At 46.6% G+C, this 14,632-nt stretch overlaps 1 pseudogene; it reads left to right on the top strand.

The window, feature by feature from the left end:
• On the top strand, positions 1–14,632 carry LOC129864684 (hyaluronidase PH-20-like; annotated as a pseudogene).

Here is a 14,632-nt window from a genome sequence, read left to right as displayed (position 1 = left end):
ATGGACGTGTACAAACAGACCAGCTATTACCTCTGTACGGTAATCAAAGACGAAAAATTACAGTACAGGGACAAATTGGAGTCGCAATTCAATGGCTCAGACATGAGACATACGTGGAAGGGACTCCAGACAATCCCGGATTATAAAGGGATAGCCAGCTACGTCGCGGACACCATTTCCTCGTTACAGGATAAGCTAAACACCTTCTTCGCCTGCTTTGAGGAAAACAACATCGAGCCACCAACGCGGGCCCCTTCCGTGTTCTCGTTCTCCATGTCCGACGTAAGTAAGTCATTGATGTTAACCCTCACAAGGATGCTGACCCAGACGGCATCCCAAGCCGTGTCCTCAGAGCATGTGCAAACCAGCTGGCTGGAGAGTTTACGGAAATATTAAATCTGTCAGTCTGTCTCCCAGTCGGTTGTCCCCACTTGCTTCAAGATGTCCACAATTGCTCCAGTACCCAAGAAAGCGAAGGTAACTGAACTAAATCGCCCCGTAACACTCACATCTGTCATCATGAAGTGCTTTGAGAGGGTAGTTAAGGACCATATCACCTCCATCTTACCCCACAACCTGGACCCACTACAATTCGCACACCACCCCAACAGATCCACGGATGATGCAATCGCCATTGCACTGCACACTGCCATATCCCACCTGGACAAAAGAAATACCTATGTAATAATGCTGTTCATCGACTACAGCTCAGCCTTCAACACCATAGTGCCCTAAAGGTAATCACTAAGCTCAGGGCCCTGGGTCTGAACCCCTCCCTTTGCAACTGGGTCCTGGACTTCCTGACGGGCCGACCCAAACTAGTGAAGGTAGGCAACAAAACCTCAGCCAAGCTGATCCTCAAAACCTCAGCCACGCTGATTCCCACAGAGGTGCGTGCTCAGCTCCCTCCTGTATTCCCTGTTCACCCATGACTGCATGACCAAGCGCGTCTACAACTCAATCATCAAGTTTGCTGACGACACAACAGCCTGATTACCAACAATGACAAGCCCTGGCGGAGTGGTATTAGGAAATGAACCTCTCCTTTAACGTCAACAAAACAATGGAGCTGATCGTGGACTGTAGGAGACAGCAGAGAGAACACACCCCCAATCCATATCGATGGGGCTGCAGTGGAGAGGGTCAAAAGCTTTAAGTTCCTCTGTGTGCACATCACTGACAACCTGAAATTGGGGCACTGCCTGCCCTCCAAGACATCTAACAGCACCTGGTGTCACAGGAAGGCTAAGAATATAATCAAGAACTCCAACCACCCGAGGCACGGCCTGTTCACCCCGCCACCATCGATATAGAACAGGGGTTTCAAAGTCATTCCATGGAGGGCATAGTGTCTGCGGGTTGTTGGTTTTTACTTTCAGTTAAGAACTAGACAACCAGGTGAGGGGAGTTCTTTACTAACTGGTGACCTTAATTCATCAATCAAGTACAAGGGAGGAACGAAAACTCGACACTCGACCCTCCATGGAATGAGTTTGACACACAGTATTATGATCTAGAAGGAGCAGACATTACAGCTGGATCAAAGCTGAGACTGAGAGATTGATAAACAGCTTCTATCTCCAGGCCATCAGACTGTTAAACAGTCACCACTAGCCGGTCTCCACCCGGTACTCTACTCTAAACCGAGACTGCTTTTCCCTATCTACATAGTCATTGAACACTGGTCACTTTAATAATGTTTAAATACCGTTTTACCCATTTTATATGTATATACTGCATTCAAGTCATGGCTCATCCTATATAACTACTGCAGTAAAGAACTTTTCTATTCATATACTGTCTATACTGTCTGTACACAACATTATACAGTACATTCGGAAAGTATTCAGACCTCTTCACCTTTTCCACATTTTGTTACATTACAGCCTTATTCTAAAATGTATTAAATAAACAATTTTCCTCATCAATCTACACACAATACCCCATAATGACAAAGCGAAAACAGCATTTTAGAAATGTTTGCAAATATATATATAAAAAAAACGGATACCTTATTTACATAAGTATTCAGACCCTTTGCTATGACTCGAAATTAAGCTCAGGTGCATCCTGTTTCCATTGATCATTCTTGAGATGTTTCTACAGCTTGATTGGAGTCCACCTGTGGTAAATTCAATTGATTGGACATGATTTGGAAAGGCACACACACCTGTCTATATGTAACAGTATAGCTTCCGTCCCTCTCCTCGCCCCTACCTGGGCTCGAACCAGGGACCCTCTGCACACATCGACAACAGCCACCCTCGAAGCATCGTTACCCATCGCTCCACAAAAGCCGCGGCCCTTGCAGAGCAAGGGGAACAACTACTTCAGTGATCTCACCGATTGAACCGCTATTAGTGTACACACCGCTAGTTAGCTAGCCATTTCACACCGGTTACATATATAAGGTCCCACAGTTGACAGTGCATGTCAGAGCAAAAAGCAAGCCATGAGGTCGAAGGAATTGTCCTTAGAGCTTCGAGGCACAGGTCTGGGGAAGGGTACCAAAAAATGTCTGCAGCATTGAAGGTCCCCAAGAACACAGCTGCCTCCATCATTCTTAAATGGAAGAAGTTTAGAACCACCAAGATACTTCAAAGTAGCCACCCTTTGCCATGATGACAGCTTTGCACACTCTTGGCATTCTCTCAACCAGCTTCATGAGGTTGTCGCCTGGAATGTATTTCAATTAACAGGTGTGCCTTCTTAAAAGTTAATTTGTCGAATTTCTGTCCTTCTTAATGCCTTTGAGCCAATCAGTTGTGTTGTGACAAGGTAGGGTTGGTATACAGAAGATAGCCCTATTTGGTAAAAGACCAAGTCCATATTATGGCAATTACAGCTCCAATAAGCAAATAGAAACGACAGCCCATCATTACTTTAATAAGACATAAAGGTCAGTCAATACGGAACATTTCAAGAACTTTGAACGTTTAAGTGCAGTCGCAAAAAACATTAATGCGCTATGATGATACTAGCTTTCATGAGGACCGCCACAGGAAAGGAAGACCCAGAGTTACCTCTGCTGTAGAGGATACGTACATTAGAGTTAACTGCACATCAGATTGCAGCCCAGGTAAATGCTTCACAGAGCTCAAGTAACAAACACATCTCAACATCAACTGTTCAGAGGAGACTGCGTGAATCAGGCCTTCATGGTCGAATTGGTGCAAAGAAACCACTACTAAAGGGTACCAATAAGAAGAAGAGACTTGCTTGGGCCAAGAAACACGAGCAATGGAGATTAGAATCTGTCCTTTGGTCTGATGAGTTCAAATTTGAGATTTCTGATTCTAACCGCCGTGATTTTATGAGACGCAGAGTAGGTGAACGGATGATCTCTGCATGTGTGGTTCCCACCGTGAAGCATGGAGGAGGAGATATGATGTTATGGGGGTGCTTTGCTAGGGACACTGTCAGTGATTTATGTAGAATTCAAGGCACACTTAACCAGCATGGCTACCACAGCATTCTGCAGCAATACACCATCCCATCTGGTTTGAGCTTAGTGGGACTATCATTTGTTTTTCAACAGGACAATGAACCAACACACATCCAGGCTGTGTAAGGGCTATTTGACCAAGAAGGAGAGTGATGGTGTGCTGCCTCAGATGATCTGGCCTCCACAATCAGTTGGACCGCAGAGTGAAGGAAAAGCAGCCAACAAGTGCTCAGCATATGTAACGGATGTGAAATGGCTAGCTAGTTAGCGGTGGTGCGCGCTAGCAGCCTTTCAGTCGGTTACGTCACTTGCTCTGAAACCTAGAAGTAGTGGTTCCCCTTGCTCTGCAAAAGCCGCGGCCCTTGCAGAGCAAGGGGAACCACTACTTCAAGTCTCAGAGCAAGTGACGTCACCGACTGAAAGGCTGCTAGCGCGCACCACCGCTACCTAGCTAACCAGTTCACATCGGTTACATTCACCCCCCTTTCAACCTCCTCCTTTTCCGCAGCAACCAGTGATCCGGGTCAACAGCATCAATGTAACAGTATAACTTTAGTCCATCCCCTCGCCCCGACCCGGGCGCGAACCAGGGACCCTCTGCACACATCAACAACGGTCACCCACGAAGCATCGTTACCCATCGCTCCACAAAAGCCGCGGCCTGTGTGTCCTCAACCCTCTCCTGTACTCCCTCTTTGACCACGACTGCGTGGCTTTGCACGTCACCAACTCCATCATCAAGTTTGCTGACGACACCACGGTTGTAGGTCTGATAACCAACAATGATGAGCTAGCCGATAAGCAGGAGATAAGTGAACTGGCATTGAGGTTCCAGGATAGCAACCTCTCCCTCAACGTCAGCAGAACAAAAGGAGTTAATTGTTGACTTCAGGAATTATTATTATTACTAAATACTGTACAATTTAAACACTTGCCCCCATCCCCAAAACACATGTACATATTGGACTATAAATTGTGCCTTCCTGTATTATATGTATGGTAAAATGTTTATTATATTCTACTGCGTCATTTACTTAGTTCGTATTCCTTTCTTTTATTATGTGTTATTGTCGTTGCATTGTCGATAAGGAACCTGCAAGTAAGCATTTTGTTGGACGGTGTATACCATGTGTATCCCATATATAGGACTAGTAAAAAAAACTTGAAACACACACTCCCCTTGCCATACCAGTGCTCTCCTCACACAAAGACAGATGGGAAGTGAGGGGGAAGTAATGCAGTAACCCGGTCAGTTCCTCAAATGCCCACAGAACATAAATAATACATTATGTAACTTAATGAATAAAGAGGCAGGGGGGAAGAGGGAGGGGGAGATGAGAGAGAGACAGACAGAGCGATCAGAGAGGAAATATAACTGTACCACAAGAGGGCAGTATATACTAGACAGAAGTAAAGATCATGCAATATATCCCTTATTTTTTCCCTTTTCCACTCATTCAACAGCACAAGGTAATATTAAAAGGCCTCCAGAGTGGCGTAGTGGTCTAAGGCACTGCAGAGCTTGAGGCGTCACTACAGATCCGGGTTCGATTCCATGAGGCGACGCACAATTGGCCCAGCGTCATCTGGGTTAAGGGAGGGTTTGGCAGGCCCGGGATGTCCTTGTCCCATCTCGCTCTAGCAACTCCTGTGGCGGGCCGGGCACATGCACGCTGACACGCTTGCCAGTTGTATGGTTTTTCCTCCGGATACATTGGTGCGGCAGGGTCGTGTTTCGGAAGACGCATGGCTCTCGACCTTTGCCCCTCCTGAGTCCGTACGGGAGTTGCAGCGATAGGAGAAGACTAACTACCAATTGGAAAAAGGGGTCATAAAACTCCCCCTAAAAAGTAATACTAACAGGTATAAAAAAAGGAACATCTACAGGAAAAGGCTGAAAGATTAACCTATGAAAATATCATTGCACATTGCACTGGAAAGAAAAAAATAAGATACAGATTCCACCCTTGTCAGAGCTTGGGCAACTCTGATGGAGGTGGGGGCCACAAGAAAAATCTGAACTCATCCTGAGGGGCTGCAGTGGCTCACGGTTCTACATGCAGTCAGAGCCAGCACTAGCCTTTTTGGGGGCATAAGAATTATTTTGTTCCATTTGACAATTTTATAACAATTTTCCTGCAATTCTACACATTCTGCCATTGGGTGGAGAGAAATGTTTGCAGTTTTTAATATGATATCTGGGTGAGAGTGACTAACAAAATCAATGGAGTCCCCCAGTCTGTAATTAGACCATGATTACTACAAGTGTATATAGCTGGCTAGACTACCAATCTAAAAAATGTTAGCTGACATGGACTAATTGAGTTACTGTCAGTAACTGACATAACAAGAGAGAAACTGCTGATGCACAAACACATTTCAAAATGGCACCTGGTGTATTCTACTATTCTAACTCCAAACAGTACGTTTAGGAAATTGATCTGATGGCCTACAAAAGGGGCGAGCTGCCAGTTTCTCATCCTTGGCTTATATTGTATATTTTTATGTGTGATTGCCACTAATCTTCAAGTGTGTGACTTACCTAGTTAAATGAACCTCCTTGTCTAAAGGTTGTTGCCATGTCAGAATGCCGGCTATAGCTACCGCGTGCCAGCCTCAAAGATGCCCACAAAGATGGCTGGCGCTGTATGGAAGAACTGCCATGGAACTGCCAGTTGGATAATCACTATCTCCTATCCCTAGCCTGCCAAGAATAACCCACAGATGGACACAGCGACAAGGTAAAAGACAGACGACACGATACCTGGACATCCCTTCACATCAGGTCTTCACCACAGCTCCTTGATCTGACGACACTCTGGATCCAACGAAGACGCGTTTGATTTTGGAGAAATGGCTTTCGCACTTCATCGGACCAGACAAAGAAGGTACTGTAAAAACAACCTTCTGGTCTCCTAAACAGAGGAGACTAGACCTATTTCCTACACAGACCAACCGGAGAGAGGAGAAAGCTGCGCCGAGCTGTGTATAAGGATGCACCCACCACTGCATGTTTGTCTATCGAGAATAACTTGTTATGGTCTGCACCAGCCAAGTTGGTCTTGGAGCAAGAGAGGATGAGACACCTGGGTGTGAGGTTGTGGAGCGTGTACTGTTTTAACCTCTGTAATGTAGCAAGCAGACTGGAACCGGGGGCAGGGGCTTGGCCGGAGTAAGTACAGATCAGTAAAAGGATGGGCTGGGGCAGCATATGGGGCTAGGGCTAGGTTAGGCTGGGGTATGGGGGTTCGGCAGGGGATGGGGATTGTGATCGATAAAGAGATTGGTAAGGGGATCTTGAAGGGGATGAGCTGGGGCTGCATATGGGGTTGGGAGTGAGATTGGGACTGGACGGAGTATCACAAACAGATTATACCTTGTATTTATGGCAGTATTTCCCAATGCCTTTCTCATTCTGATTTGATTGCCTTTACACTGCGCTGAATCAAAGCCACCGTAACATAGAGGTGTCACATGTCACAGTCAACCGCACAGGGGTTCCAGGAAATGAAACCGGGCTGGTTATCAAAGCAGTGTAGCTGTGTAGGACTCTAAATCACTGAGACTTCCTGAACCTGACAGTCTGAGGAAGAGCTTATAACAATTGTAATATTTCTATTATCTGGTTCAGTGCACATTGTTTTGGTCATCTCCAGTATGCAGCTCGATGGGAACACGGGTTGTCTGTGCAGCGCTCCGCTCTGGCCAGACTAGTTGTCTATGCAGACCATCTCACACCTCAGTGACAGGAGAGAGGACTATTACGTAATAGATCCTACACTGAATGTTGCTTAGAGACTCACTAGGAGAAACACCGCTGTAGTCAGGGGTGTCAAACGTGTTTGTGGAACAGACATGTTTTTCCTCCTAGGCCTCCAACACAACAATGCGATTCAGACACTGATGAATACACACTTCTTTCAGGCATGGAAAGGGCAAGCTAGGAGAGGGTGGGAGGAATTGTAAGGTCTCTCTGCAGCTTACAGTACATTTTGTGAGGTCAAATATAAGGCAGACATACAGGCTGGAGAGTTCACATAGAGGTGAGAAACCATAATAAACCATAAATCATCAGACAAAATAGCCAGGGCTTGAATGCAGAGTCTTGAATGTAGTGTAAGTATTTAATTTAGTTAGTACAATATGAAATGATAGTAAAACAACAACACACTCATTTTAAAATGAAGAAGGGCTGTATTTTATGAATTGTGGTAGACTAAATTCCTATGAATCCATTGAGGACATAGCACTGGCAGCACACCTCATGTTCTCTCTTTTCACAAGATGAACTCTGTGACATGTGACCTCTGACCTGGTAATACGGGATTACAGTCGTGGTGCTGGGGGGTGGATGGTGGTGATGGGAGAGGACACAGGCCAGGGCCACAGGCCAGGGCCACAGGCACAGGGTGCTGATGGGGGAGGGGAGGTCAGAAATACAATTACATTGTATGATGTTAGAGCACATGTGCCAAACTCATTCCACGGAGGGCCGAGTGTCTGCAGGTTTTCACTCCTCCCTTGTGCTTGATTGTTGAATTAAGGTCAGTAATTAGTAAAGAACTCCCCTCAACTGGTTGTCCAGGTCTTAATTGACAGGAAAAATCAAAAACCCACAGACACTAGGACTTCCATGGAATGATTGTTGCACATGTAGTATATTGTTGACATTGTCTTTCGAGAAGACAAAGTCTGAGAGAATTTGCACAAGTGACATTCCAGTACATTTTCAAATCCAACCACAAGATGGTGCTCCTGATATTTCATATGAATGGGTTTTTTAATTATTTGTTTAATTTAACCTTTGTTTAACCCTTCCTCTCTCTCAGTACTCGCCACTCCTCTCCACTACATCACCATCCCACTCCTCTCCAAAACCACTGTTCCTCCTCTTCCCAAAACCTCCCATGCTACTGTACCTTATGCCACCCGTGCCAAACCCAAAACTTTGCGCCCTCGACTCCCCCATGCTACCCGCCTCCTCCAAAGACCTTCCTGCCCTTGTCTCCCCAAAACGTCCCTTCCTCCTCCTCTCTATATGACCAGTCCCCTCACCCAAACTTCCCGCCCGTGTCTCCCCAAAACCATCGTCCCTCCTGTCTCTCAGTCCTCGCCTGCTCCTCTCTCTTACACCATCTCCACCACCAACCTTCCCCTCTCCACAACTGCCCCTCCTTTCCCCAAAACCTCCCCTCCTCCTGTCCCCAATATCTTGCATCCCCTACCAAAAACATACCGCCATCGTCTCCCCAAAACATCCCCTTCTCTTCTCCTCGACACAACCAATCCCCTTCCAAAACCTCCCCCCCTCGTCTCCCCAAAACTACCAACCCTCCCTTACCCAAAACCTCCTCTTCTCTTCCTTCTCTTCTCCCCCATACCACCAGTCCCTTACCCAAAACTTCCCATCCACGTGCCAAAACGACCACCCCTCCTTTCTCTCAGTCCTCCACCCCTCCTCTCTCCAGAACTACTGTCCCTTATCTTCCCAAAACAACAATCGCTCCTCTTCCCTCTACCACCCGTCCCTTACCCAAAACCTCCACTCCTCGTCCGCCCAAAACCTCTCCACCACACTGCTCCCCCTCTGTTTGACCATGAGCCCTTCATAGTGACCTGGAACATCCCAGACCTGGTCTGTAACAGGTACAATATCTCCCTGGACACCTCCCCCTACAGAGGTGTGGCCACACCTGCCAAGGTAAGAAACAATACACATATTCCTCTTGGATAAATGGTAACATGTTAGAAAATGAATGACCCTAAAACAATCATATACTTCAATGTCCTAACAGGGATTTATTGCGAGAAGTACAAAAACTTTACTGTGTTTCCTTCCTCCCTGCTTTTAAGTGCCAGGTCAGTTCCTGTCTCTGTTCTATACGGACCGACTGGGCCTCTACCCCCATGTGGACCTGCTATCCAGGCAGCAGTTCTACAGAGGCATCCCCCAGAGAGGAAACCTTAGAGCCAGCCTGGCCAAAGCTCGCGCTGACATCGACTACTACATCCCCTCCAAGTACTGATCTAGAATCAGCACCAAAATCCTAACCTTAATGATTAACCATCAGATCAAAACTACGGGGCAACTACAACTGTTACTCTACTGCAGTACATCCTGTCCATGTAGAGGTTGCCCTTAGTCACAGATCAATGTTTAGTTCACTATGTTCAAACATTAACCTTAACCATTAATGGAGAGTTGGGGACACAAAACTGACTTTAGATCAGTGCATAATAAGGGTATAACTTTACTGCTCCACCTCCCTCCAGGACGGCCGGTGGCCTGGCTGTGATCAACTGGGAGGGCTGGTGCCCCCTGTGGGCCAGGAACTGGGGCTCCAAGTGGATCTACATGACCCTTTCAGTGACCCATGCCCGCCAGAGGGACCACTCCCTCACAGCCCGGCGGGCAATGGCTACAGCCAAGAAGCAGTTCCAGGCAGCAACCCGCAGCTACATGGCAGAGACTCTGTCCTTGGGTAGCCGGCTCAGGCCCAACTAACATTTCCCCAACTGTTATGACCATGGATGGATGGAGCCAGGATACACAGGGAGATGTTCCAAGGAGGTGAAGGGGCAGAACTACGAGCTGCTCTGGCTGTGGGAGGCTAGTTCCGCACTCTACCCCTTTACATACCTGCAGGTAAAGAATGTTTTTTGGGGGTGGGGGGAGGGATGGGGGTACAGGATATGACTAATTCATAAACTGACATCTACCCCTAGTCTGGTAGCTAGATGTGTTTTGGTTTTGCCATCTCCTGTGTAGCATGGCAGGCTATACTAAAAGTCTAGTGCTTCCTACTTTGTAGGTAAGGAGAGAGAGACTAACTCCCATGGGGTTGTTGTGCTTCTTTTAGGCGTCTCTAGGGGACAGGCATAGCGCCACCCTGATGGTGAGGAACTGAGTCCAGGAGGCGCTGAGGGTGTCTGCCTTACCCGCCCGGCTTCCCACCGCACCCGTCTACGTGTACACACGACCCGTCTTCATCGACCAGAACAGATGCTTCCTCAGCCAGGTGAAAAATATGCTTCTTACAAAGGCTTTTGACCAATCCTAAATGAGTCTCTAGAATGGCCCCTACCCCCCAGACACATGAAGCAGTGTGATGGTGGGGATCTGAGGTTAGAGAAATGTTGTCCTGAGGTGCAGTTACCTTTGTCATACCCCCTACCACTGTAATAATAACCCTTCTCTGCGTTAACTGTGTGATGTTCTCCAGGGGGACCTTGTCAGCACCATCGGGGAGAGTGCTGCTGTGGGGGCCTCAGGAGCCATGCTGTGGGGGGCCAGTGCCAACTACGATGATAAGGTTAGGTGATACTCTAGCCCTGTTTATACCTGGTTCTAACATGGATCCTTTGTTCTGATCTTGTCCACATCCTGATGGTGCCCACAGTTTCAGACAGGTGTACTGTATGTAGACAATCAAAAGATGCATTGAGATCTGATTGTGATCAGATCTTCCTCACCACCTCAAATCAAATGAAATGAAATTGTATTGGTCACATACACATGGTTAGCAGATGTTAATGCGAGTGTAGCAAAATGCTTGGGCTTCTAGTTCCAACAGTGCAGTAATATCTAACAATTCCACAACAACTACCTAATACACGCAAATCTAAGTAAAGGGATGGAATAAGTATATGTACATATAAATATATGGATGAGCGATGACCGAGCGGCATAGGCAAAATGCAATAGATGGTATAGAATACAGTACATACATATGAGAGGAGTAATGCAAGATATGTAAACATTATTAAAGTGGCATTGTTAAAGTGACTAGTGATCCATTTATTAAAGTGGCCAATGATTTCAAGTCTGTATGTAGGCAGCAGCCTCTCTGTGTCAGTGATGGCTGTTTAACAGTCTGATGGCCTTAAGATAGAAGCTGTTTTTCAGTCTCTCGATCCCAGCTTTGATGCACCTGTACTGACCTCGCCTTCTGGATTGTAGTGGGGTGAATACGCAGTCGCTCGGGTGGTTGTTATCCTTGATGATCTTTTTGGCCTTCCTGTGACATCGGGTGCTGTAGGTGTCCTGGAGGGAAGGTCATTTGCCCCCGGTGATGCGTTGTGCAGCTCACTACCCTCTGGAGAGCCTTGCGGTTTGTGGGCGGTTCAGTTGCCGTACCAGGTGGTGATACAGCCCGACAAGATGCTCTCAATTGTGCATCTGTAAAAGTTTGTGAGGGTTTTAGGTGACAAGCCAAATTTCTTCAGCCTCCTGAGGTTGAAGAGGCGCTGTTGCGCCTTCTTCACCACACTGTCTGTGTGGGTGGACCATTTCAGTTTGTCCGTGATGTGTACGCCGAGGAATTTAAAACTTTCCACCTTCTCCACTGCTGTTCCGTCAATGTGGATAGGGGGGTGCTCCCTCTGCTGTTTCCTGAAGTCCATGATCATCTCCTTTGTTTTGTTGATGTGGAGTGAGAGGTTGTTTTCCTGACACCACACTCCGAGTGCCCTCACCTCCTCCTTACAAGTGTATATGGATCTGGACAGTGAAACCATTTAAATCATCCTTATCCTGGCTTCTAATATCATTGACAGGTGGCACCATTAACTTATGGCATCAATAAAATAAAATAAATAAATATGCATACAGGGAGGGACCAGGAAACCAGGAGGGACCAGGAAATCTGTTCACAGTGCGGACACAATGGACGGATATGAGTCACATGTTAATACATGTTAATACCAAAGCCTCACATAGTTCTGAAAATGTGGGCAAAATCAGAATGTAGACAAGATCAGAACAAAGGCCGGATGCTAGACCCAGGTATAAACAAGGCTTCTGACACACATACACACTCAAGGTGATACTCCCCACTCACATCGAACGCAAAATACCACTGACATTTTTAGGGTGCCATTTGAGACACAGAATATTATTTTAAGAAACAAAACTATACAAAAGCAGAAAAAAAGTATTCTCACCATGAATATTATCATAAATAGAATACTACTCCAGCACATATGAATCCACTCAAACTTTCTTTGATGCATTGTTCCCTCCCTCCCTCCCTCCACCCTCCCTTCCCACAGGCATCCTGTGAGGCTCACTAGGCGTACCTCAGCACTACACATAAACATGAAGCGTAATCATTTCCTCCAACTTTCTCTCTCTCTCCCTCTCCACGGGCGTCTTGTGAAGCTCTGTCCTCGTACCTTACCACCACGCTCAACCCCTACGTCAACAACGTGACGGCCGCCGCCCAGCAACTTCCCGTGCCAGGGGAACGAGCGCTGTGTCCGGAAGCACTACGAGTCGGACCACTACCTCCACCTGTCCCCAGGGAACTTCCGTATCCTCTGGGCCAGGGGCACCACGTACAGTGGGGAGAACAAGTATTTGATACACTGCCGATTTTGCAGGTTTTCCTACTTACAAAGCATGTAGAGGTCTGTAATTTTTATCATAGGTACACTTCAACTGTGAGAGACGGAATCTAAAACAAAAATCCAGAAAATCACATTGTATGATTTTTAAATAATTAATTTGCATTTTATTGCATGACATAAGTATTTGATCACCTACCAACCAGTAAGAATTCCGGCTCTCACAGACCTGTTAGTTTTTCTTTAAGAAGCCCTCCTGTTCTCCACTCATTACCTGTATTAACTGCACCTGTTTGAACTCGTTACCTGTATAAAAGACACCTGTCCACACACAATCAAACAGATTCCAACCTCTCCACAATGGCCAAGACCAGAGAGCTGTGTAAGGACATCAGGGATAAAATTGTAGACCTGCACAAGGCTGGGATGGGCTACAGGACAATAGGCAAGCAGCTTGGTGAGAAGGAAACAACTGTTGGCGCAATTATTAGAAAATGGAAGAAGTTCAAGATGACGGTCAATCACCCTCGGTCTGGGGCTCCATGCAAGATTTCACCTCGTGGGGCATCAATGATCATGAGGAAGGTGAGGGATCAGCCCAGAACTACACGGCAGGACCTGGTCAATGACCTGAAGAGAGCTGGGACCACAGTCTCAAAGAAAACCATTAGTAACACACTACGCCGTCATGGATTAAAATCCTGCAGCGCACGCAAGGTCCCCCTGCTTAAGCCAGTGCATGTCCAGGCCTGTCTGAAGTTTGCCAATGACCATCTGGATGATCCAAAGGAGGAATGGGAGAAGGTCATGTGGTCTGATGAGACAAAAATAGAGCTTTTTGGTCTAACTCCACTCGCCGTGTTTGGAGGAAGAAGAAGTATGAGTACAACCCCAAGAACACCATCCCAACCGTGAAGCATGGAGGTGGAAACATCATTCTTTGGGGATGCTTTTCTGCAAAGGGGACAGGACGACTGCACCGTATTGAGGGGAGGATGGATGGGGCCATGTATCGCGAGATCTTGGCCAACAACCTCCTTCCCTCAGTAAGAGCATTGAAGATGGGTCGTGGCTGGGTCTTCCAGCATGACAACGACACGAAGCACACAGCCATGGCAACTAAGGAGTGGCTCCGTAAGAAGCATCTCAAGGTCCTGGAGTGGCCTAGCCAGTCTCCAGACCTGAACCCAATAGAAAATCTTTGGAGGGAGCTGAAAGTCCATATTGCCCAGCGACAGCCCCGAAACCTGAAGGATCTGGAGAAGATCTGTAGGGAGGAGTGGGCCAAAATCCCTGCTGCAGTGTGTGCAAACCTAGTCAAGAACTACAGGAAACGTATGATCTCTGTAATTGCAAACAAAGGTTTCTGTACCAAATATTAAGTTCTGCTTTTCTGATGTATCAAATACTTATGTCATGCAATAAAATGCAAATTAATTACTTAAAAATCATACAATGTGATTTTCTGGATTTTTGTTTTAGATTCCGTCTCTCATAGTTGAAGTGTACCTATGATAAAAATTACAGACCTCTACATGCTTTGTAAGTAGGAAAACCTGCAAAATCAGCAGTGTATCAAATACTTGTTCTCCCCACTGTACATGGTCCTGGGGACTCCCAGTCAGTCTGGCTGATCTGACTCTCTTCTCCAGGAGGTTCACCTGTCAATGCTATGCAGGATGGACATGTTCCCCCAAGCTGCCCATACACCTGTCTAAAGCACTGGTGTTTAGACTGAAGCATCAGGGTCTGTCTGACAAAACGAAGACACTGAATAAAGTGATCGCTGATATGGAACAATCGACCATTAAAGAGAACTTGAAGAAAACACTGAAACACTGA

This window comes from Salvelinus fontinalis, chromosome 11 (assembly GCF_029448725.1).
Source record: "Salvelinus fontinalis isolate EN_2023a chromosome 11, ASM2944872v1, whole genome shotgun sequence".
Classification (NCBI taxonomy): domain Eukaryota; kingdom Metazoa; phylum Chordata; class Actinopteri; order Salmoniformes; family Salmonidae; genus Salvelinus; species Salvelinus fontinalis.
The sequence above is the reverse complement of the archived record's forward strand: the minus strand, read 5'-3'. Positions and strand labels throughout refer to the sequence as shown.